This window comes from Rhamphochromis sp. 'chilingali' (genome assembly GCF_963969265.1).
Source record: "Rhamphochromis sp. 'chilingali' genome assembly, chromosome: 22".
Lineage (NCBI taxonomy): Eukaryota > Metazoa > Chordata > Actinopteri > Cichliformes > Cichlidae > Rhamphochromis > Rhamphochromis sp. 'chilingali'.
The window spans coordinates 30184721-30210315 of NC_137950.1; the positions used below are offsets into that span (position 1 = coordinate 30184721).

The following is a 25595-nucleotide window of genomic DNA, read 5'->3' on the forward strand; positions in this document are numbered from 1 at the left end:
TTACATGTTACTTTTCCATGACTGAAGTTACAGCGGTCAGTGTTTCAAGGTACAAAATGATAACACCTCGTGTCATGTTCATGGTACGTGTGGGTCTACCATCTTCATATATCTACTATAAACCTTTTTAGATTTCTGTGAGTCTTCAGAGGTCAGGTGCATTGTGGGAGATATCTGTGCGGCGTTTTGATCTTTCACTGCCTTGGTTATGATGACTCAACCGTGGCTTCACATCCTGCCGGGGACCAGGCGACCTTTGACCTCTGAGAAAGTGGTAACTGACTTGTATTAAAGGAACAGTTCAACATTTGAAAGTCCTGTTGTTTAAATGTTGAACTGCTCCTTTAAAAAGACTACAGACTTGTGTGTGTGTGCATGTGAACTGTCTCGCACACACACACACACAGAGCTCTGGGGGTCTCCCTGAGGACCTGATTGAGAGCAGGGAGCTATTGTTGCCATGGCAGCGGCAGCTCCCCTCCTCCATCACCACTCGTTTTCTGTCTTTCATTGTTTTTATCCCTTCTTTCTTTTGTTGTCCTCTCTGCTTCCTGCAGATGTCTTTGTGTCACGATGCATTCAAAGTTTCCCACAATGCTTTGTGAAACGTAGCGTCCGGCCACAGGTCGCTAACACTCATACGTCAGCTGAGAGGAGTAACGCTTCAGGGCGTTTGTTCTGTGTGGGACAGCTGTACTGAAACACCATCTGCAGCGAACACCTCGGCATGGAGGGAGAGCTGGGTGGAGGCGGGTTGCAAAGCAGCAGGCAACAGCAGCTGAAGCAATTTATATAACCCCCACCTTCAGATGTGCTGAAGACCACCAGCTGATGTGGGCTGAAAAAAGCAAAGAAGACAACAACACTCAGACCCCCACCCTCAGACCTCCACCCTTGGGTTGGTGTCAAAGTGAGAGCTGAACTCCAGAGCAGCTGCTACAGGAAGATAAAATGATTGGCTACATTCAGACTGACCCGTCTGTTCAAAGCCAATAGCAGCTCATTATTCTTAGAGTGCTTGCTTCATTACACCAGATGTCCTGGGGTGGAGACAACACAGAGAATATCACATTTCATATTGCATATAGGTTTCAAACGCATCGTTCAGAGAGTGAGAATTTGAAAATAAAAGGAGAATATTTAGAACTTTTAATTCTCTCAGCCTGAGGATCATTACAGGAAACACCCCAGCATGGATGGGCTCGGACTTTGAGACGGATGTGGGGTTTCTGTAAGCGAACAAATGATTCTTTAAAAAGATTAAACGTGTGTTACTTACTCTGAGAAACACACTGAGGAGGACGACGAGGATGTTGGACTGCTCTTCATCCCGCTGCTGCGCTGTTTAAACCTGTTCGTCCGGGTGGTGCGTGCAGGTGTGTGCAGGTGTGTGCGTCTGCTCGTTGTGATGAATGTGTTGTTTACTTGCTGCTTCACACAACAGGAAGTGGAACTCTGCTGACTTCATGCTGAACACCTAAACGCTTCTCTCAGACTGATGCTCTCCATTACTGCTGATCAATGCTCGACCTATTGATTTGCCCGCTATTGATCAGTGGGCATCAACACACTCTGCGTCAATGTGTGTGTCTGTGACCTGTCTCACCTTGTCTAATCGTCCAATCAGGTTGTTTACATCAGCTGCTAACACAGACAAAAGGTGTGCGTATACATGTGTCCCACAGCCACATCCAGCTCGTTAACCCACCTGTTTCTACTTTAGAGTCGATTGGATCATCCAGAGTCACGTGACTTGCCTTTATGGGCGAGCTCAGAGAAGCCTTCTGACCTGTCTGTGGCTCCAAACTCCTTCCCAGAGTGATTTCTGTGTCATCCTGAGGACAGTGAAGGCAGCTCAGCAGGCTGTGAGGAGTTCAGGTGGCTCCTTGGAGGGTCGTGATTCTGACCATGTGACTTCCTCTAATAAGACTAAGAACAAAATAACTGAAGGACGGAAACACGTTGTTGTCTTTGCTGCCTTCGGTTGACCAACCCTGCAACTGCTCCAGTTTCAGTTTTCATCATTTTGGAGCACAAAGGTTTTTCTCTTTGTGATGTTCGAGCTTCACTGATTGATGATGCTGAGCTCTGAACTGTGCTGCCGATAAAGAGGAGAAACTTTTCCCATCAACCCTTTCTCACCTCTTAGAAGAAATGATTATTGATCTACAGCTGTTGCTGTGGTAACACACAGTGGACAGCTGGGGTCAGAGGTCAGAGCACGTTACCTGTGTAGTCTGTATTAAAAAAGAATTAGCAGCAGCTGCGTGTGAATCCAAACTTGGTTTCAGTTTGTTTTCACACCTGTGTTACAACGACGTGTCCTAAAAACCAAATTACGATTTCCATTCATGCTCATATTTTCTGTAACCGTATCTGTCACAGCCAGGAGGCAGTTTGTTTACACAAACACCAGAAAATGCTTTACACAACGCACGGGGCTGGGGCGGGGCTTCACTGAGTACGCCGCGTTCCAAATTATTATGCAAATGATATTTTTCTCTGTTTTTCCTAAATAGTTGATTCAAATGACAGTCGGCATAATTCTTGAGTCATTGACCAATAGAGTATAACTCAAATGTTACTGAACAAAATTTAAAATGCTCTGTTCCAAATTATTACGCACACAGAGTTTCAAAAGATTTGACAGGTTGTAGAGAATTGAAAATGGTCATTTGTTGATTTTGCAGCATTAGTAGATCAATTTTACTGAAATCAAAAGTTATTTCAATCAACTTGAATGTCGATATAGCCTCCCAGAGCTGCTGTTTGGATGTGAACGGCCTCCCACCCTCACAGATCTTTTGCTTGAGGATGCTCCAAAGCTTCTCAGTAGGATTGAAGTCAGGGAGGAATGGGGAGCGCCTTGAGGTGACTTTTGTTGTGATTTGGCGCTATATAAATAAAATTGAATTGAATTGACCGCACCATGAGTTTCTCTCCTTTTACGCCGATAGCAGCCAAGGATGCAGAGGTGTTTTCTCTCTTTCTACCATGGAGGAAAGTGGTCAGTCAGAAACTCCACATACTTTGCAGAGGTCATTTTCACACCTTCAGGGACCCTAAAGGGGCCGACCAGCTCTCTCCCCGTGATTCCGGCTCAAAACATGACTCCACCTCCTTGCTGATGTCACAGCCTTGTTGGGACATGTTGGTGGACGGCCACCAACCATCCACCTCTGCATCCATCTGGACCAATCAGGGTTGCGCTGCACTCATCAGTGAACAGGACTGTTTGAAAATTAGTCTCCATGTGGTTCTGGGCCCACTGCAGCCGTTTCTGCTTGTGAGCATTGGTTAGGAGTGGCCGAATAGAAGGTTTATGCACAACTGCAAGTCTCTGGAGGATCCTACAGCTTGATGTTCGCAGGGCTCCAGAGGCACCAGGAGCTTCAAATATGTGTTTGCTGCTTTGTAACGGCCTTTTAGCAGCTGCTCTCTTAGTCTGATGTATTTGTCTGAAACCTTCCTCATTGTGCCTTTATCTGCATGAACCCATGTGTGCTCTGACTCAGCCACAAATCTCTTAACATTACGGTGATCACGCTTAAATTTTCGTGAAATATCTGAGGTTTTCATTACGTGTCCAAGGCGGTCAACTATTTCACGCTTTTCAGCAGCAGAGATCATGTTTCCTTCCTATATTGCTTGAAAATGGTGGTCTGCTTAATAATGTGGAACATCCTTCTTTAGTAGTTTTTCCTTTAATTGGGCTCAGCTGGCAAACTAACGATCACAGGTGTCCTGAGACACAATCCCATCCATGGGTTTAATTGAAAAACAACTTATTTATTTGTAGCCAAGTACAGGATAGGGTAGGGGAAATTAAAGTAAGATGGAGAGAATGGGCCAATAGCTAGATTCGCAGGAGGGATAAAGGGAGTTGCGTGGAGAAGAATGACTGGAGCCACAGGTAAAGTTGCTATGAATTGTATTAAACTATTTAGCAACAATTTAACAGCATTTTATGAACAGGAATGAAAACATAAAATAAAATACAGTGACAGCAATAATAATAACAGTCAGAATCCTATCTGAGCTCAGATATGTCAGTCTTGCCGGCTTAATAGTCAGTGTTCAGTCAAGTCAAATCCAACAGGTCAAAAGTTTGTGATTGGTGCGATTTCGTCCTACCGCACTGTTGCAATTGTTCGTGAGAGAAGAGCAACCTGCCCTTCTGGGCCAACTCAGAATGGCTGTGGTTCGGTTCGGTTCAAAGGGAAAGGCTCGCCATCTTCCTCGTCAGGAAGAGATCCAGGTCTCACGATCCCATAAAAAAACCTAGCCTGTAAACAACAGGACTATTACTAATTCAGTTCACACTCTAAAGATATACATGGCCATATGTAAATAATGTAAGTGCTATAACAAAACAAGCACAAAACATTAATTCTAATTTCTAACTATAGTCTATACAGTGCATCTTAATCATGAATGCAATCTTTAAATCACAATCAGCTTATTCTATCGTCAAGGTGCACATTTCTATCAGAAATCAGAAATAAACCATAAACTATGGTAGATTATTTTTTTACAGTATTGCCCTTTAACTGAATTACAGGAGCATTGCTTTACACTGCATAGCAATGAAGCAATATATTATTTACACTCAATGTACAGAATAAAATTACCAAAAGAATATACAAAAACCCACAGGCTATAGTTTTACAGTATGTGGTAACATATCAGCACAGTAAGAATACACACGGACATCTATCCAGTGCCGCTCGAGCATCAAATGTAACAAAATAAAGTAGATTCATGACCTTTAAGATCAACATTAACTTATTCCATCATCTAATTTTAGTGCATTTAATATTCAACAAGTAATACTAGAACATCATCAGCACACAAGCTGAGTGCTCAAAATGGCTGAACTCAGTGAGAAACCCCGTGTGTTCTCCCACAGTGAAAACGTGGTCAGCTACAGCTGCAGCTATGAGCATTAGGCTAGTTAGCTTTTCAATTAGCCTGATTCGCCCAGTCCCAGTTTAACTCACCAGCACACTTCTAATGTTCAACTCTCAGAGAGGATCTTGTCCACTTCATCCGCTCCCGCGCAGATCTACAACATTGAAATCGGGCCATTATATTCCCTGTTAACTTCTTGTTAGCTTTTTAGCTTCAAGGTTAGCTTAACAGCTTCTGACTCACCGCGATGGTTTCAAGGTCCGAAATGTTCACAATAAATCAGGTCCGTTTCTCCAAGGTCCATGCAGATCTCCGGTATGGATATTTGCTCAATTTATCAAGTTAATAGTTATTTTCCAGCGAAAAGCTTGGCGGTGAAAATCAGTGATGGTCTCGTGCACCTCCGTCTCTCTCTGTGTCTGAGCACGTGACGGTACAGAGCAGGGGAAGGCGGGGCTTGTTCCTTCCTAACCAGTAGGGGTGTTAAATATACTCTTTGGGTTTTATTCTTATATTTATAGTATTTATCTTTTATTATTGATTTATTTTTGATCAACTCAGTGATTAACAGAGTAATGATAAATCCCAATTAACAATAACATGTTGTAGTGCATTACTGAGTCGTGTAAACTCACTGGGTTACATATTCTTTATGAGACTTAAACACAATTTTCATAATAATTTGGAACGCTGCGTACTTCAACAATCCAGCCACGACTGAAAGCCTGCCACTACCTTCAGCAGTGACGATGATGAGCTCATCAGAGACAGGTGGGTGATTTCTTCCAGGTGCAAGGAGCCAAGGGCGATGGAAACAAAACCTGGTAAAGTCAACAGGAGAGCATTGTATCGGAGAGTTTATGGATCTTCTCTCTTGACTCTTAATTCAGTTCATCCATCAGCGTCGCAGGAGCCTGTCCCAGCTGTCTTAGGGCGAGAGGCAAGGTACACCCTGGACAGGTCTGTCAGATATATGTTTCTATAATTTTAGAACATGTCCTGGTCAAAAATGACTCCAAGGTTCCTCACAGTGTTACTGGAGGCCAAGGTAATGCCATCCAGAGGAAGAATCTGCTTAGATACCATATTTCTAAGCTTTTCAGGGCCGAGTACAATAACCTCAGTTTGATCTGAATTAAGAAGCAGAAAGTTAGCGGCCATCCAGGTCTTTATGTCTTTAAGACATTCCTGCAGTTTAACTCATTGGTGTGTGTTATCTGGCTTCATGGACAGATAGAGCTGGGTGTCATCTGCATAGCAGTGTAAATGTATGCTATGTCTTCTAATGATGCTGCCTAAGGGAAGCATGTATAATGTAAACAGAATTGGTCCTAGCACTGAACCCTGTGGAACTCCATAATTAACCTCAGTGTGTGAAGAGGACTCTCCATTCAGGACTTGACAAATTATTAATGTGGAAATATGAGCTCTGCAACATCAGTGCTCTGAATATGTTACAGTAACATTACCTCAGCGGTCATACGTTACAGCGATGTTTGCATTGGTCAGTAACTTGACTGCAGTGTTGCACAAAAGTCTCAGTGTGGTTATTTTGTCTTTAAAGTTTTTCTGGCCCACAGTTTGAGAGCAGTGCTGTCATAGCGCTACCAGCTGGACTTCTCTTTAATCAGTTATTATGATATGGAACAATGACATCAGGTGATGTGTTGTAAGAAATCAGACTATCCCAAAACAAACCAAACAAAAACCCTGAAGTGTGACAGCGTTGGAATGCTGCCAATCACCTACAGAGACTTTGAAAGAACAGCTCAGATAAACTGGTCCCAGCAATATTTTCCCCAGTAAGTTACTACCAGAGCCTTTAAACTGATCCACAGATCACAGTTTTCAATCATATAATTACACAAAATACTGAATATTTAAATAGTGAGACTATTCTCAATAAAATATATTTACAACAACTTTTGGTTCCACATGAGATGTGAAGCCCCTCCTCCTTGTGCACCTGGATGTGAATCATCAGGTAAACAAATCCATCTTTTATTTGTCAGAGTTGAACCACATTAGCAGGTGAGCCTCTGCAGTCTGAGCTTCCTCTTTAACTCAGTGGAGCTCTGACACCACACAGGGGTCACCTGATCTTCAGTTTATTTTAACCAAAAGTAGAACTCGTACTCCGGCAGCGTGTAGGACACATAGTTCCTTCTACTAGATGGTATCAGGACGCTGATGCTGAGCAATGGAAAAGAAAATAGAAGCACATTTGGAGCTTTACTGTGAGGCTCCCGCAGCCTGAGCTCGACTTTAGTTTGTAGATTGTAGGATTGCTTTCCTCATGCGAGCGGCGTGTTTACAGCAGCGTGGCATGCAGCGGCCTCCTCACCATGTGGCGTTTATCGCATGGACGCACACAGAGCGAGGAAGCAGTCGGAGAAAGTTCGGCCGTTCGCTGCTTTGACTCCATCCCACAGAGACTCCAGCTCAACCAGTTTAACTCTCAGATAAACTCAGACTGCAGATCAATCAGCCAATCGGTTCGCTGAGTCCGCACCTGCCCTGTCTCCGTGACGACTGTGGCTGTAAACACAGTCAGGGAGGGGCATCCCCGGGGAGTGGCCATGTTTATTGATTAAACTAAAACAAGACAAACAAAGAGACTAAACAAACTAATTACCTGCAAACAAACGTGAGCGCTAACGAGGCTTAACGAGGTCACACTCTGTTTACACTCAGTGTGTGTGTGTGTGTGTGTGTGTGTGTGTGTGTGTGAGCTTGTGCTAACAGCATGTAGCGACATCAAGATAACGTTCCACCACACACACACAGAGGTGAATAATTGATGGCTCAGTATGGTGGAGCTAAAACACTGTCTGCCTTTAACAAAACAACGTGTGTGTGTGTGTGTGTGTGTGTGTGTGTGTGTGTGTGTGTGTGTGTGTGTGTGTGTGTGTGTGTGTGTGTGTTTTGAATAAAATATCAGCTGTCATGTCGACAGATGAATTATGAATCAACACATTATGGAGACACTCCATCAATCACACACAGAAACTCACACTGAGGACAAATGTGACCCACAAACCTGCTTTTAGTAAGAAAGGAAGAGTGGGAAAGAAGGAAGGAGTGAAGGAAACAAGAAGGATGTAGGGGAAGGAAGAAGGGGTGGCTGTTGAGAAAGCAGAGGTGGGGAAGGAAGGAAAGGAGGGAGGAAAGAGGGAAGGAGGGAATAAAGGAAGGAACAGAGAAAAAAACAAACGAGGTTTGAAGGAGACAAGGATGTACAGAAGGAGACAGTCGGTCAGAGAGGAGATATTAATAACAGTAACTGAATTTACTGCAGACAACACAACAGTGTGTGTGTGTGCGCGTGTGTGTGTGTGTGTGTGTGCGCGTGTGTGTGTGTGCATGTGTGTGTGCATGTGTGTGTGCGTGCATGTGTGTGTGTGCATGTGTGTGTGCATGTGCACGTGCATGTGTGTGTGTGCGTGCGTGTGTGTGTGTGTCTGTGCATGTGCACGTGCATGTGTGTGTGTGCGTGCATGTGTGTGTGTGTAATTGTGTTTCATGGAGTCTAAATATGATCCATGTCTGTTGTCACGGTGACAACTGACCGATTATCATCCTGCCTTTCTAATATCAGGCTGAAAACACACACACACACACACACACACACACACACACACACACACACACACACACACACACACCCTCAGAGTTCAGGTTAATCTAATGTAGGCCGGGCTGAGGCAAACACGGCTCATATGAGAGAGAAGAGGAAGAAAAATGAGAGCAGAGACGCAGAAATGATGAAACGCAACTTCCTGTTGTCCTCGCTGATCCTGGGGACGCTCCGACGCCTGTCTCACCTTTACCTGCTCCCCTGACGGGACCCAGTCAGGGTCGAGAAAGTTGATCAGTTTTATTCAGAAAGAGCCACAAACAGACGCTGAAGCTCTTTTAAAGCACATTCATAGAAAAACGTCAGTGTGCGGTCTGCGGTTACATCACTGGGTAGCTTGAGTTCACGACGCTGTTAATAATTATTGATTAATAATTGGCTTGCATCCATCAGAGTTATCTGGATGATCTTTTAAAGCTGCTGTATTAATAAAAATGGTGACTAAATATCTTTGGACAGCTGATATGAAGCTGAGCTTTATGATCTGAAGACACATGTAAACAGGCCGAGGACAGCAATCTGAGCAACTGCCTCGCATCGACGGCAGCGTTCCCTCCACACCTGTCCAAACATCATGGTAACTGTACTGGTTCAAACTTAAGAGGCTCTGAGAAGAAGATCTGGCATGGCTAAAGATCATGTGATGTCCTACAAAGCAGCTCTCAGGCCAAAACTCATCATCACTCTTCCCTCATTCACCAGCAGCAAAGTCATCCCAGACTGCTGTTCTCCACCATCAACCGACTACTTCACCTACTTGATCCACCTCATCCTCCAGGTGCCACTGACCTGCCACAAGTTCCTGCACTGCTTCCAAGAAAAAGTTATTGCCATCCATCAGCAGCTTCTGGCACCTGTACATCAGTTTCAGGATGTCATTCCCTCTGTGGCCTGAGGGTACCCCACCCCCCGGAAGGGGCCCAGCCGGGCCACAGGCGCCAATCGGCCACCAGGAGTGAGCCGGTACATACATGAGCGCCCAGCCCCAGTCCACAAGAACCACCAACACACCAACGTCTGAGGGCATCAGCCACCGGCAGGGAGCGTGGTGAGGGGAGATCGGCCTCCGTACTTTGGAGAGCCTGAGATGTGCCCAGAGAGGTGGAGTCTAAGACCCAACCTGACATATAGACACAGACGAACAGGCGCACGCGGACACAAACGTGCATTCCCACCCCATATACACAAACAAACACTCGGCACTCACCCAACGTGTAGACAGACACAAATAGACACTGTGCACACAGTCACACTCCCCAAACATACTCTATATCCCAGGTCCAGGTACCCCCACCCTCAGAGGGGCAAGCCGCACCTAGACCCAGGAGATGTAACCCTTCTCTCTGGGGTGGAGGCAAGCGGACCACCTCCTTATCTGCAGTAGCAGGGAGGCCCCGCATCCCAGACCCCAGTCTGACAGCCATCACCTCCTCCCAGCCCCCCAGCCCTGACGGTTAACAGAACTGGGGTGAGTGAAGACCCCAAACTTTGAATTTTGAATTTGAATTCTTCAGTTACTCAAGCTTCTCGCACCGTGCTTGTGCCACACAAACATCTCATCATGCTCATTCACACTGCTGAAGCTGACCAGCAGTTTCCAGGCATCTCCAGCTGACTCCAGGTGTTTCCAGGGGGTTTCCTCTGTTCTATTCCCAGGTTTTCTTGCGTTTTGTTCACATCCCGTCACATGTAATAACCAACTTTAACACTGACTCCTCACTGTTATGAACACCTGACTTATAAGAAAGCACGAAAAAGATGTGATGCTGAGTCTTGTTAAAATGATCGAATGATCCAGGAGTGACGGGTCGACTCCAGGATGGACGTTTTTCTCTCTCACAGTTCAAAATGAATCTGTCATTCATAAATGAGACCTCACACAGGCCACAGAGATTATTGATCAGGCATTGATCGACGTGTGCGAGCACTGCTGTTCTGAGGCTGGAGATATTGATGAGGTCTTGATGATCAGGTGGGGGTGGGGATGGGGCTGACGTGGGGGTGGGAGTGGAGACAGAGGTAATGAATATTATCTAATGGATTTTCCTTGAATGGAAAGCAATTAAAACTCAACATCAACACCATTAACCCCGAACACACACACACACACACACACACACACACACACACACACACACACACACACACACACACACACACACACACACACACACACACTGGCTGCTAATCCTGGTTAAATTAATAAGAAGAAAGTTAATTTGTGGGTTTGACCCTTTTTGCACAGAAATAAGGATTACATACAACAATACAACACACGCACACACAGTTACAGACACACACAGACACACACAGACACACACTTCAGCATCTTTTAGTATACAACACAGCACTTTGATCTTCCGCCCTCGTTTGTCAGTCAAGCAGTTAAATTTCCATAAAAACACACACACACACACACACACACACACACACACACACACACACACACACACACACACACAGACTAAACAATAAGTGTGCGTGAGGTGTGTTTGATTTCCTCGGTGGAGCAAATGAGACAGGAGGAGTCAGCTGTGTTGGACACATCCTGGCCTGTTAGACTCCTGCGATCTGATTGGGCGGCTCGCCTCAGGGATCAGACACATCATTTGGTGCTACAGAGTCTAACCTTTGACCTCTGGGTCACCAGTGTCTGTTCTTCAAACTCACCTGTTAGCAGGTCACAGAGCATCGCACCTGTGATGATGTAATGGACACAGCGAGGTTTTTGTCAGGTCTAATCAGACATTTCAATAAATGTCATTATTCTCCATCTTTGTCAGTTTTCCTCTGAGCCGTGAGGCTGAAACAAAGTGGATCCTCTCAGGATCATGTCCACAGTTATGAAGCAAAGTGGGACGTAAAGGTTGACACTCATGATGTCCATGTCAGGAATTCTGGTGTAAAATACAACACATTAACTTGATTGGCCGATATCTGTGATTCAGGTGTCACTGGTGATGTTGATGTGACTGCTTGGTTAAAACATTGTTTTTTTGAGTGATTTGGAGGCTCAAACTCTGTCTCCTCTGGGACAAAGAAGCTGGATTTATCCTGCACTGACATCATCAGAAAATAAAGATTTAAACGTATTAAAGAGTCTCACTGTAAATAATCCATAAAACATCAAATCTGCTGTTGAGTGAAGCGGCAGTAATTAGTGAGGCTGTTTCATTAGCAGAAACATTTCAGCATGTGAGCGTTTTCTTTGTATGGAAATGAGTTTAAGTCCCGTTTTTATGGACTCGACATTAATTTAAATGTAAGTGAAGAAAAACACAACAAACGCACAGAGCGCGAGTCGAGAAGTGCTGATGATATCAGAGGAGAAAGTGCTGCCATTAGACAGGAAATATGGAAATACACACACACAGCGCCTGCAAATGGCTGACAGACGCCGTCTCGAGAGGCTTCACACACAGAAACACGCGCACACACACACACTGTTCCTAAATGAAGACTGCTGACAGTGTTTGTCTCTGAGTTTTTATTCAACTCCCTGCTGGCCAAAGACAGAAACATCAGCCCTCGTGCCAACGCTGCTGCAGCTGTAAGGATAATACGAACAATAGCGACAAACTTTATTGATGCAGCACTTTTAAACAAAGTCACAAACAGTCTGAGCAATGAGACCGTTTCAAACCGACAACACTGACATATAATATCCTGAAGCAAACTGATGAAAAACAGAAGGAGAAGCTGATAAACATCATTCTTTAAATGAAATCAACGCCCTATAGGCGAGTGAGAAGACCGCTTTCAATTCAGTTTTATTTACACAGCGGCAAATCACAGCAACAATCGCCTCAAGGCGCTTACACTGTAAGGTAGACCCCGCCATAATCAAGCTTCATGCATGCTCAAACATCCAGGTAAGGAAAACCTCGTCTGTATGTTCATCTGGTCTAGTGCTTCTGATTCTGCTGCATCTTAACCAGATCTTTCTAAATCCAGGTCCTTTTCAACCAGGTCCCTCTAAAAGTGGGTCTGTCTAAAACTAGGTTCTCTCAACCGCATCCCAGTAAAACCAGATCCCTCAAGAATCTGGTCCCTGCAAATTCAGGTCCCTTAACACCAGATTAACCTAAATCCTCCATCCTTTGAGCTCCACCCTCAGAGATCCATCTTCAGAGCTCCACCCTCAGAGTTCCATCTTCAGAGCTCCATCCTTTGAGTTCTATGTTCAGAGCTCCACCCTCAGTTCCACCCTCAGAGCTCCTTCTTCAGAGCTCCATCTTTTCAGCTCCATCTTCAGAGTTCCATCTTCAGAGCTCCATCCTTTCAGCTCCACCCTCAGAGCTCCATCTTCAGAGCTCCATTCTTTGAGCTCCATCTTCAGAGTTCCATCTTCAGAGGTCCATCCTTTGAGCTCCATCCTTTGAGCTCCATCTTCAGAGCTCCATCTTCAGAGCTCCATCCTCAGAGCTCCGCCCTCAGAGTTCCATCTTCAGAGATCCATCCTCAGAGCTCCACTCTCAGAGTTCCATCTTCAGAGCTCCATACTTTCAGCTCCACCCTCAGAGTTCCATCTTCAGAGCTCCATCCTTTCAGCTCCACCCTCAGAGTTCCATCTTCAGAGCTCCATCCTTTGAGCTCCACCCTCAGAGCTCCATCTTCAGAGTACCATTCTTTGAGCTCCATCTTCAGAGCTCCATCTTCAGAGCTCCATCTTCAGAGTTCCATCTTCAGAGCTCCATCCTTTGAGCTCCATCTTCAGAGCTCCATCTTCAGAGCTCCATCCTCAGAGCTCCACCCTCAGAGTTCCATCTTCAGAGCTCCATCCTTTGGGCTCCATGTTCAGAGCTCCACCCTCAGAGTTCCATCATCAGAGCTCCATCCTTTGACCTCCATGTTCAGAGCTCCATCCTTTGAGCTCCATCCTTTGAGCTCCATCCTCAGAGCTCCATCCTCAGAGCTCCATCTTCAGAGCTCCATCCTTTCAGCTCCACCCTCAGAGCTCCATCTTCAGAGCTCCATTCTTTGAGCTCCATCTTCAGAGCTCCATCTTCAGAGGTCCATCCTCAGAGCTCCATCTTCAGAGTTCCATCTTCAGAGCTCCATCCTTTGAGCTCCATCCTTTGAGTTCCATCTTCAGAGCTCCACCCTCAGAGCTCCATGTTCAGAGCTCCATCCTCAGAGCTCCATCTTCAGAGCTACATCCGTTCAGCTCCAACTTCAGAGCTCCTCCTTCAGAGCTCCATCATTGGAGCTCCATCATCAGAGCTCCTTCTTTGGCTCCTTGTTGTTCTCTTCTCATGTTTCCACCGGGGCCGATCACCCATAAACAAACATCCATTATCATCAAAAAGAAATGAGTGTTGTGTTCAGACTCAGAGCTTTCTGAGGACGATGACTGAAACTGAAACGTCTCTTCATGTTTGTGTCTCCATCGGCTCAAATCTCTGAGTAAAGTTTTAAATATGAAGTAAATTTTAAGTCTAAAGGTTCACAGCCTTCATGCGGCACTTCTTTGTCAAGACACGCTGACTCATCACCACGGCAACAATTAAAACAGAGCTTTGGAGGAAGTAGCAGCCCACTTCTTAAATCCATGACGCTAAAGCCAACCCAGGAGCCCAAACCAGGCCACATAGTTGAATCAATAACAGCGATGATGCGTTACCACCTGTGAGGTCTGTGATTTCACAAAACGCTCCACGTGCGAACCTTTAAAGTGGAACACGCTAACAGACATGCAGTGGCCGAGAGCTGGCGTTGGGTGGTGTCTTCATTGTCATCATTGATGATACCTCAGTGCTGGAACAGAACAGGTCCAAACTCACAACACAGGATTACAGAGGTGTGTCCAGATGTTCCTGCAGATCCGTGTTCCCTGGGTACTGTGACCTGCCTGTGACCAAATCTGAGCTTCATGATGGATGACAACAAGGCAGGTTTTAAATTTGATTCTGCCCTCAAAGTGTTTTCCCTTTTAGAAAGCAGTTTTAGAATACTGTTAGGAAGTAGGTTGTTGTGATGTTTCGGCTGTGTGCAGGCAGGAGAAGGACACAAACGCAAAGCTCACCACACAGGAATCAAAAAGCTGCTTTATTGCAGAATGGCACAAAAAATATAACTAAACTGGGACATGGATAACTAACACACAGGGAAACACAGCTATGAGGGAGACTACGACACTGACAAAGAGAAACACGGGGCTTAAATACACTGAGGGATAACAAGGGAATGAGACAGAGAAGGAGAGCACAGCTGGGAGTAATCAGGCTGGACGAGACAAGGGAAGCAAAACTAGAAACGCTGACATGAGACGCGTACCTTCAAAGTAAAACAGGAAACACACTGACTGAACTCTAAACATGTAAACTCAACAGCATCTGGGGAGACAGAACATAGGGACCTGAAACATGGGACAGAAAGGCACAGCAGACGCAACGTGGACATAACAACGCCACAAGGAAAGAGTAAAACAAATCCAACCTCCGCCCTATGATCTGAATTACCAATGGTCAGTTTTTATTGATGTAAGTTTTCCCACTTGAAAAAACACTTTTTAATGCTGCTTTTTTGTTTGCTCCTTCTCTTCCCACCTTTTCATTTTCTGCCTCTTCTTCACTTCTGTCTGTGCTGCTCGTTATCTCCTCGCTGTCATTGCTTCTTCTCATTTCTTTTAGTTTTGTTGTGTTTTTGTTTCAGTTTTTTTTTTTTATCAATGATTGGTGCTGTCTGATCCTCACCAAACACCTGAAATGAAATTTGATCCTGATGACAAAATGTCTCTGTGCAAATCCTGAAAACTGTTCTTTTCATGTGTCTGCTGGATCACAACTCAGATCCAGGTTAGTCTGCTGAAGTCTTATTTTGAAAGTCTCCTGAGCGTGGTCTTTGAGGTCAGCGGCAGAAACATCTGCTGATGTTTGAGTGTTTTTACAGAAACTGAATGTGTGAAAGCAGAAATTACAAACTGCACTCGAATCTCTCCCTCCATCGTTTCCTGGACACAGTGGGCAGATAACTGTTGGAGGACTTTAAATCTAATAACTCACCTCCTGCATCTCGCCGCTGATTGTTTCTGCAGCTCAGTTATTATTTTGCTCTTCACTTGTAAAAGTTGTGCCGCCGTCCGGCCGCTCAGCGCTGATAAATAGCAGGTGATGGATGTCGGCTCGTCGGCCCTGATACTCCACTCCAACATGAAAAAGAGAAAGACTATTATTTCTTATCATCTTCTTAACATTATAAGCAGTGGAGTGTTATCAGGGGAGCAGAGAGGAGGTGCTCTGATAGACTGTCACCTCCTCTCCTCAGATAGCATCACCCAGAGATGAGAGGGGGAGGACGAGTGAGGCAGGGGAGGAGGGTGAATGACAGAGATATTACCGCCGTGGAAGATTTGAGCGGTGATTTCCTCCATGACAAATGACCCAGCGAGGAGAGGAGCAGGGGGAGGAACGGGGAGGAGGTGTGGACGGACGATCGTCTGACAGCTCAAATTATAGAAGGAAATATCATCGAATCTGCAGCCCGACGGACGCCTCCACTCAACCTCCAACACTCAGGTTTACTGGAAAACTGCTGCAGGAAACATTTCATATTAACAGTTTGCTCTCTGCTCCTCATTAACCCTTCAAATCCTCCAGCTCCCAAACAAAGTTGACACAGATCCAGAGGAGGAGAGCTAACGCAGAGTTAAAACTGAACAACGATACCAACACACACCGAAGCCTTTGTTAGTTCCCTCCCACACTCAGGAAGACTTTATAGGAGCACAGCAAACAATGTTGGCTCATCATCATCATCAGTGTTTTTTTTTTCTTCTTTTGTATTTTTGTTGGCAAATTCGGCAACCACTGTTCTCACCCGCTACCCGAGTTCAGTCCATTCAGTTTTTTTGAATTTATATAGCACTAAATCAAAGTAGCCACCCAATATATATAATATAATATATAGTTCATATTTAGTTATATAGTTATTATATAATATAATATATATTACATAAGGTTGTAAGGGCAGCACTGTTGCCTCACAGCAAGAAGGTCCTGAGGTCGACTCCACCATCAGGCCAGAGTCTTTCTGTGTGGAATATGCATGTTCTCCCCATGTTTGCGTGGGTTCTCTCTGGCTTCCTCCCACAGTCCAAAGACATGCAGTCTGTGGGGTTAGGTTACCTGGTGACTCTAAATCAGGGCTGCCCAATCCCAGTCCTCGAGAGCTACTATCCTGCAGCTTTTAGATGCATCCCTACTCCAACACAGCTGAATCAAATGGTTTGATTACCTCTTCAGCATGCCATCATGTTTGGCAAAGGCCTGATAACAAGCCATTCATTTGATTCGGGTGTGTGGGAACAAGGATGCATCTAAAAGCTGCAGGACGGTAGCTCTCGAGGACCGGGATTGGGCACCCCTGCTCTAAATTATCCAGAGGTGTGATTTTGAGTGTGAATTGTTGTCTGTCTCTCTGTGTTAGTCCTGTGACAGACTGGAGACCTGTCCATGGTGTACCCTGCCTCTCGCCCTATGACAGGATAAGCAGAAGAGAATGGATGGATGGATGGATGGATGGATGGATGGATGGATGGATGGATGGATGGATGGATGGATGGATGGATGGATGATGAATGGATGGATGGACAGATGGATGGATGGAAAAAATTTGTTCTAACAGGGAGAAAGCTGGGGCAGAATAAGGCTCAGAAAGTGCAGCTTTTGCAACAACATGTCAGGGAAGCATGACAAGCCCTTTGAGCAGGTAACGTGGCTGTACCTCTTCAGTTTTCTGACTGTTGTCTTTGCAGGGGCCAGGTTTTGGCCGAGTCTTGATCTGACTTCCGTATTCATGATGTAGTCTCAGAAGGAGATGCTTATAATCTGATGAAGGAACTTCATTTTAAACGTTCTTGAGTCCTTTCAAACTCCCGTATTCCTCCTAAAATGCAGGTATGGAGTGACACATCAGTGTCCAATGTAGTGGTTTATCTGCAAGTAAACCATCAACACTGACACAAATACAAGAATAGCTGTCCACTGTAGTGAACACTATGGTGAAAGGGTTAAATGGAGGACCTTATATGTGAAAGAGTTTGTTAGACTTCCTGTTTCTCAGTGAACTTGAACCCAGTGACTCCACGGTGCTTTATAAATGTACACAAAGAAACTGTGAATGTCATGAGCCAGAAAGAAACAGATAAATATCTCAAATATGCAACAACATATAAGTTTTATGATTATCTAGATGATGATGACTGTGGTGGTGATGATGGTGATGATGGTGGTGGTGGTGGTGGTTACTGAGGAAGCAGGAACAAACAGGCCGACAGAACAGACGAGCAGCTTTTAAAAAACAACAGATACGTTTTAGTTAGCATGTTCTGCTAAAAGGCTACTGTTGTAAGTCACAAACACACACACACACACACACACACACAGAGCGCTCCATTATGAGCTGCTGGTAAATTATTGATGATCCACTTTTGTGTCTTTCACCTGAATCGGACGATCGAGGTTCATTATGAATAAAACAACAGGCCCTCTCTGAGTGACAGATCACTCTCTCTGGAATCATGTGACAGGAAACGCTGACTAGTTTAACAGGATTTCCGAAGTAAAAGTCTTTGACTAAACGTTGACTACTGTTTGATCTCCCGGTGAAAGAATTACACCCCACTTTGCAGTTATTTATTTGTAAAAGATGTTTGGAATCATGTATGATTTTCGTTCCACTTCTCACGTGTGCACCACTTTGTGTTGGTCTTTCACGTGGAACTCCAATAAAATTGATTCATGTTTGTGGCTGCAACGTGACAAAATGTGGAAAAGTTCAAAGGGGGCCAAGTACTTTTGCAAGTCACTGTATTTCTTTAAATGTTGGTATTAAAGAAAATGTCCTGCACTGCTTTGAATAACATCTACCTGATGGATTCCTATTTCTTTATGTAAACGAGGGGTCTTGAGTTGAGTACTGTGTGTACTTCAATAAATATTTTTTTTACTTTATTCATGCTTCGTTAGGTAACAATGTTACACAAATAATATCACGCTAATAAACACTCCATACAATTTCACTGGTATGCAGATGATACCCAGTTATACATATCTATGATATCAGAGGGCAAAAATGTTGTTAATACTCCAAAGGTGTTAATGGCAGTAACAGTGTTGTGATGTTACGCAATCAGGCGGCCACCGCATGTCTCTCTCTCTTGCTTACCTGTCAGTCTTCACTGTATCTGCTGAATAAAGTCCAGAAATGAAAATGTACATGAAGTAAAGGAAATACAGGATGTTCTTTTTTTGACAGTCTTTTATTTTTTTGTTATTGCAGTATTCTTTTGATATTATTATATGTGATAATAAGCTCTTTGGCCCTGAAGACAAAAGCCTCGATGTTTGCACTGCTGTTAAGAAAGTGAAACTGTTAGCATTAATGGTAAGAAACACGATCTGTCTTTGTCTTTGTTTCTCAGTGAGAAGCACTGTGAACAAAAGAAAGATTGTTAATATTAATATCATATGATAGTGAGTCTTCATTACAACCATTAAAAGTTTTGATAGCTTTAACAGAACCAACATTAATAATCACATGATCAATAATAAAGCCGAGCATCAAGAGTCCTTTCATTTCACTCCACGGAAGTGAAGCCGACTGCACGGAAACGTTGTTGGAGTCTGAGTTCGGAGTCACACCGAGTCTCATGTGATTGGCTGAAAATACATTTTGAGTGCATCATTAGGGAGAAGGCGTCTCGGTGAAACGGTTCGGATACCCATCGGCCCCGGGGCCGCCGTGCTCTCTGTTTACACACATCTGATTTCTTTCCATTTACATGGAGAACATCGGCTTATTAGAGCCATAATTACTGCATCACCGCAGCTTGGCCCGTCTTCATATCTGCCAATAAACCTCCAACCGAACGCCCGGCACTGCCATGGAGCGGGGAATCATGGGAATGAAATTAGCTGTTGATTTGGAGAGAGTGCGGGGCGGCCGGAGCGCCGCTCGGGTTAAATGAAAAGATGACTGCAGCCCGTTTGGCGGGGCTGTTCATTTGTTAGCGGACGCTGCAGGTTCGATTCCCCCAGAGGCCGCCACGGCAACCTGCCTGCATCGCATAAGCAACACGACAACGGAGAAGGGAATATGAAGGGAGATGATGTTCCCTGTGGAAAGGCAGCGTAAATAAACTCTTATGGAAATGTCCGTCTGTAATGTCGTTTTGTCACAATCAATTTCCCATTACCCGTCAGTGCTGCAATGCATACCATAATATACCACACACACACGCAGACACACACAGACACACACTCACATCCCGTCGTGACTGAAATTCAGTTTGAACTGCAAAGACGGAAAAATGAAAAGAAACCAGGAGGGACAAAAACGAGCAAATGAAATGAAGGAGAAGTTTAAAACGAGGTTAGTATGGACGGGGTGGGGGTGGGGGGGGGTTGAAAGGAGGAGCACAGCAGAGAGAGTTCTCCATTCAGACTGCAGCCAAAGTGGACAGGTGACGGGTTTTTCGTTCGTGATCACAGCTCATGTAATCTGGGCTGAGGGTTCACGTCCTGACAGCTACACTCATCAAAGGGTCGTTATGAGAGTAAACACATATGACTGACATGATTAATGATCGGTGATGATGGGGCGTCCAGACAGCGAGTCAGAGCTGCTCCAGGTTCACACAGCCTGTGATAACCGCCTCACGTCTGCAGGACTGAAAGATCTGGTGTTTCGCCTCCTCCTCCCCCTGCCTCTGAGTAGGACTCAGCCTTGTTCAGGGACATGGAGAGAGGAAAAGGAGAGGAGGTGTTTCATTTCCTACTGCAGGATTCCTGGGACATTCTGTAGAGGTCATGGCTCTGGCTGGGATGAGAATTCGTCACTGTCCTCGTGGAGGAGCTGCAGGAGGTGGCTGGGAAGGGGAAGGACCCTGACGAAGGGTAGAAGATGGCTGGATGATTTAATTTAAAGATCTCATTTCTTATGAACTCAGTTTATCAGCTAAGATCATCGTGCAGACAGGTGTTCCTGTGCTGCACTTCACATTTAACCACATCTGCTCCTGCAGCACCTTCACTCACCCCATCCTCACATTCTCCTCACCACACAGCAGGCCAAAAGAGCACCAGGTACGGGCTCAGGATTCCTGAAACAACCTGTGAACCCCCCCCCCCCCCCCCCAACTCCCCTGCTGCTCCTCCATCTTCAGTAAACACTTCATGTGTGTCTTTGTTCATGAAATTAAACTTAAACTTTAAATAAAGTAACTCCAGCACACAGACAGCCAACACTGTTGCTCTTATAGTGTTTCACACACACGCACACACACACACACACACACACACACACACACACACACACACACACACACACACACACACACACACACACACACAGTCATAATCTGATGCTAATAAAGCAGCAGTGTGTTTGGCAGAGGGCCGGCTGCTGGTGACCTTTACATGATGATGAAAGACAAATGTCACCAGTGTAACACTGTGTGTGTGTGTGTGTGTGTGTGTGTGTGTGTGTGTGTGTGTGTGTGTGTGTGTGTGTGTGTGTGTGTGCGTGCGTGTGTGTGTGTGTGTGTGTGTGTGCGTGCGTGTGTGTGTGTGTGTGAGACTGACTCCTGTCTTTGTAAATAAGCTGTACACACACTCCACTCTGCATCCAAACAACAGCAGCTGTGTCAGAGGTGACATTTACACTCAAAGTCACAAAGACTCAACATCACTGTTACCATGACAACATGCAACACAAAGCTTCATCTGTGACTGTAACAACAGCAAAGCAGCATAGACCCTGTGGGGCCCTGTTTGGAGGGTGGAGTCTGGTTGTCAGTCTCCGTCCACCGACTGCACAGGTGGATCACTCAGACACAGATACTTGCTAAATAGAAACATCCAATCAAAATCCTAGAAATCCTAACTAGAGCTCCGCCTTGGAAGTTAGTACAGTGACATCACAGCAGCCATATTATTGGTCACATGATGTCATTAAAAATGCTCCAAAAGGCTCCAGCAGGAAAAGCACGGTCCAGAGGTCTGGCTCAGGTGAAGCAAACAGCTAGTTGCTAAAGCCACCTGTGTCACCATGGGCCGGTCAGTCAAAGAGGCCACGCCCCTAATAAGGCCTGTGTGTGTAAAGTGTGTGTGTAATAACTATAAGCCATAATTTAAACAGTTTTAAAGTTTTAAAAGCAGATGTTATAAAGGGGGCGTCTCCATAGAGATGAAACTGTTTGTGAATCAGTAAACAGGTTCATTTAAAAACCTGACTCACTGTTGCCTCTGCTGGACGTCAGAGGAACTGCTGTTTTTGGTGCCTCAGTGCTAATAAGCTAACGGCTGCTGGAAGTGAACACTGAGATTTACTGACAGGAGATAATAACGTGTCGTGTGTGTGTGTGTGTGTGTGTGTGTGTGTGTGTATACATGTCTGTGTGTGTTAATAGTTCATGTGTTGTCAGCTGTATTTGTGTCTAAAAACACTGAGGTGCTGTCCGTGGTCCTGAAATCCAAACTGTTTAATTGTTAATTTGAGTGTAATTTTAAAAAAAACGCTTTGCGTTGTCGCCTCTTACATACTGTCTGTGGAGAGGTTGTTACACCAAAATCCAGTTTGTGTTAGTAATCCTGTGCTGTGTGATTTAGTGTGATGTTACACTTAATCCAGATGTGAGATGTGCAGTTGTTTTCAGCCTGCAGGCACAAGAGCGGCAGCGACACACCAAAGACGAAAAGAGGACGTTTGAAGCGTCTGCAGGGAAAACCTGGGAATCTGCTGAGTACAACAACAACATCCTGCTGTGAGGCCAACGGCAGCCACTGTGTGCCTCTGAGTGTGTGTGTGTGTGTGTGTGTGTGTGTGTGTGTGTGTGTGTGTGTGTGTGTGTGTGTGTGTGTGTGTGTGTGTGTGTGTGTGTGTGTGTGTGTGTAACCAGCAGAGAGAGATGTTACCAATTTAGTTTCTGCTGAGGTGAGGCTTAGCAAGCGCTGTTTATGCTTTTGTCTTCTTCATAGAAACTAGATGAATCTGTGTGTGTGTGTGTGTGTGTGTGTGTGTGTGTGTGTGTGTGTGTGTGTGTGTGTGTGTGTGTGTGTGTGTGTGTGTGTGTGTGTGTGTGTGTGTGTGGTCTACAGACAGCAGTAAAAAGTGCCCTCAGTATTTTTATATTCTGAATGGAGTGACAGGTTCTCTGGTTCTTCTCAGATGTCTGGTCTGCAGCGTTCACGCTCACAGATATTTTCACCTCAGTGGTGTGACTGTTTTCCTGATCTTGGTAATCAGAGCTTCTGGACAACCTCACATGTGCATTAAGGAAGACATGTTTCTTAAAAGCGTACGTTGCTCCGTGTGGCCGTGTGTTGGTTTTGAGCATTGTGGCTGTGACGGGAACTCTGATGTCTCAGACACTAAACCAAGGCACAATGTACATTTCAATTCCTTTAATTTTAAATATGTTTATATTGTCTATCCTGTAAAATAGTCAGATGTCTATTCATATTAATGTACAGAATTCACCTGCTTGCTGCTACTACTGCACATTCACCCAGTGTATATACTATATATATATATATATATATATATATATATATATATATATATATATATATATATATATATATATATATATATGTTAGGGGTGCAACGATACACAAAATTCACGATTCGGTTCGGTTCGATACTTTGGTGTCACGGTTCGATATTTTTTCGATACAAAAAAATGTTCATGCATTTTTAATTTGTCATTTATTAAAATTATAAATATATATTTTAACTCAAAAGTACAGTTTTTAAATTTAACCCTAACCCTTGTGCGTGTTTTTTATTTTGACAGCGAATGCGCACCTGCGGACCACTTATGTGCAGCCCTGGTTATTTAGCTCATCATATCGCAGCCACAGAAATTCTTTTGTCCATGAAACCATAAAGCTGCACTTTCTTTTTGCCTTATAGTCTGATTTGTCATAACTTCTCCGTTTTGTGGTAAGCTTTTCTTTGGCAGAACTGAAATGCTTTTACACGCTCACTCACATAAGCTCAGCGATTCTCTGCGCGATCAACCTCTCACATGTTTAAGCTGCGGGAGATTTCACTTGTCATGTTTGCATAGTAAGCTAACGATTAATAAGACGATGTCAGAGGAATTGGTGCACAAATTATCATCACTCACAGATCAGTGCTGTCGCTCTCTATACACAGTTCGCACGATTGCAAAGTGAAAGCAAAAAAACAAGCGCAAATTCAAACGCGACTTCAATATGTCACATATTGACAGTGGCTCACCGATGCCAATGACATAATTACCCAGCTACATTTCTGAAAGAATGCAAAAGCATTGACATATATTTTTCCTACAATAGCCCGACGGGCAGGGAAGAGATAGATTTTGGTAGCCCGACTGAAAAAAATCGCTAGCTCCGGGACGTCGGGCTAGCGATATTGCAAGCCCTGTATCTGATTGAGGAATCACTCATCTTTGGAAAAGAGAGTTTATTACAGAGAAATGTCTCTTTCCAAAATAAAAGCTATACTATCCGCTTCTTCTGGGCTATATTCTCAGCAGCATAAGGAGAATCATGTGCTAACAGCTGTCTAAATGACTCGGCTAAAGTTAGTAGCATGCTTGCTTTTTTTTGTCTGCTTCCACTTGTCTTTGCACTAGGATGATGTCGGCGTAAATGTGCAGTCATATTCGTTGTGTTCCCACTAGTGCTTTCAGGTTAATCTCGTTGAAATGACCTTAACGCCACAACACGGCAAATCTCCGTTAACGAGCTACCGCCGATCGCTCCGTGCATGGGGCTAGACGGCCAACACGTTAACGAGCTAACTGCGCTAACACACTAGTTCCCACCAATGTAATTGAGCATTGCATGGCACATCCAACATACTGTTTTACTTTAGTCCATGACTCGCTTACCTTCAGGGTCATACGTCACATGAAAACCAAAATAATTCCAAACGCCAGATCTGAATGAGGGTGCGGGAGGTCCATGTTGCAAGGAGAGCTTAACTTCTGTCTCGCTAGCTTGCCCCGCGGTCTTCCTTCTGACTATGCTGTCTGTGTGGAGCGCTCAGTGGATCTGCACTCGACAGTGCAGCCTAGGCGGAGTAGTCGAACGCAGATTCACTGAGCGCTCAACACAGACAGCATCGTCAGAAGGAAAGTTGATAAAATAAATTACAAATGTTGTATTGTTCGATACATATGCATACCGAACCGAAAGCACTGTATCGAACGGTTCAATATCGATACGAATATCGTTGCACCCCTAATATATATATATATATATATATATATATATATATATATATATATATATATATATATATATATATATATATATATATACATACATATATATATATACGGACAATACCTACAACCACGATTACCGACACTAACAAGCTGATCTACAATACGGCAGCAGTGATCAGTGAGATGCTTGGCTTCAAGTTGAACAGCCACAAGGGGCAGTACCCTCCATGGAGAAGGAGGCTAGAGGGCAAGATCAAAGTAGCACGGAGGGAGGTTAGCCAACTAACGGAGTTGCAGAAAGGTGCGACAAAGAAGGTGCATAAGAAATACAGCAAGCTGTCCATACCTGAGGCCTTGGAAACTGCCAAGCAAACACTCACAGCCTTGGCCAGCCGCTTGAGGAGGTACACCAGAGAGATAGAAGGCAGGAGATTAAACCAGCTGTTCTCCACAGAACCAGCAAAGGTGTACTCTCAGTGGCAAGGGAACAATAAGAGAACAGCACCACCAAGGCTGGAGACGGAGCAATACTGGAAGAGCATATGGGAGAAGGACGCAACCCATAACGGCAATGCTCAGTGGCTAGTGGATCTGAGGGCAGACCACAGCGACCTCCCTGAACAGGGTCCAGTAACCATCACAGTGGCAGATATCCAAGAAAGGGTCTCCAGTATGAAGAGTTGGACAGCACCAGGGCCCGACATGGTTCACGCCTACTGGCTGAAGAAGCTGACTGCACTCCACGAGCGTCTGGCAGCACAAATGAACCAGCTGCTAGTTAACGAGAGACACCCGGAATGGCTAACCGAAGGTCGGACGGTCCTG

General features: G+C 44.7%; 1 long non-coding RNA gene across 1 annotated transcript; it reads right to left on the reverse strand.

Annotated features, from left to right (window-relative positions):
* Positions 1–3782: 3782 nt before the first annotated feature.
* On the reverse strand, positions 3783–5550 carry LOC308390685. Its single transcript, XR_013970474.1, has 3 exons — positions 5155–5550; positions 5001–5065; positions 3783–4286 (listed from the first exon to the last, which is right to left on the reverse strand). It is a non-coding gene; the product is annotated as an uncharacterized lncRNA (long non-coding RNA).
* Between the last annotated feature and the right edge of the window lie 20045 nt (positions 5551–25595).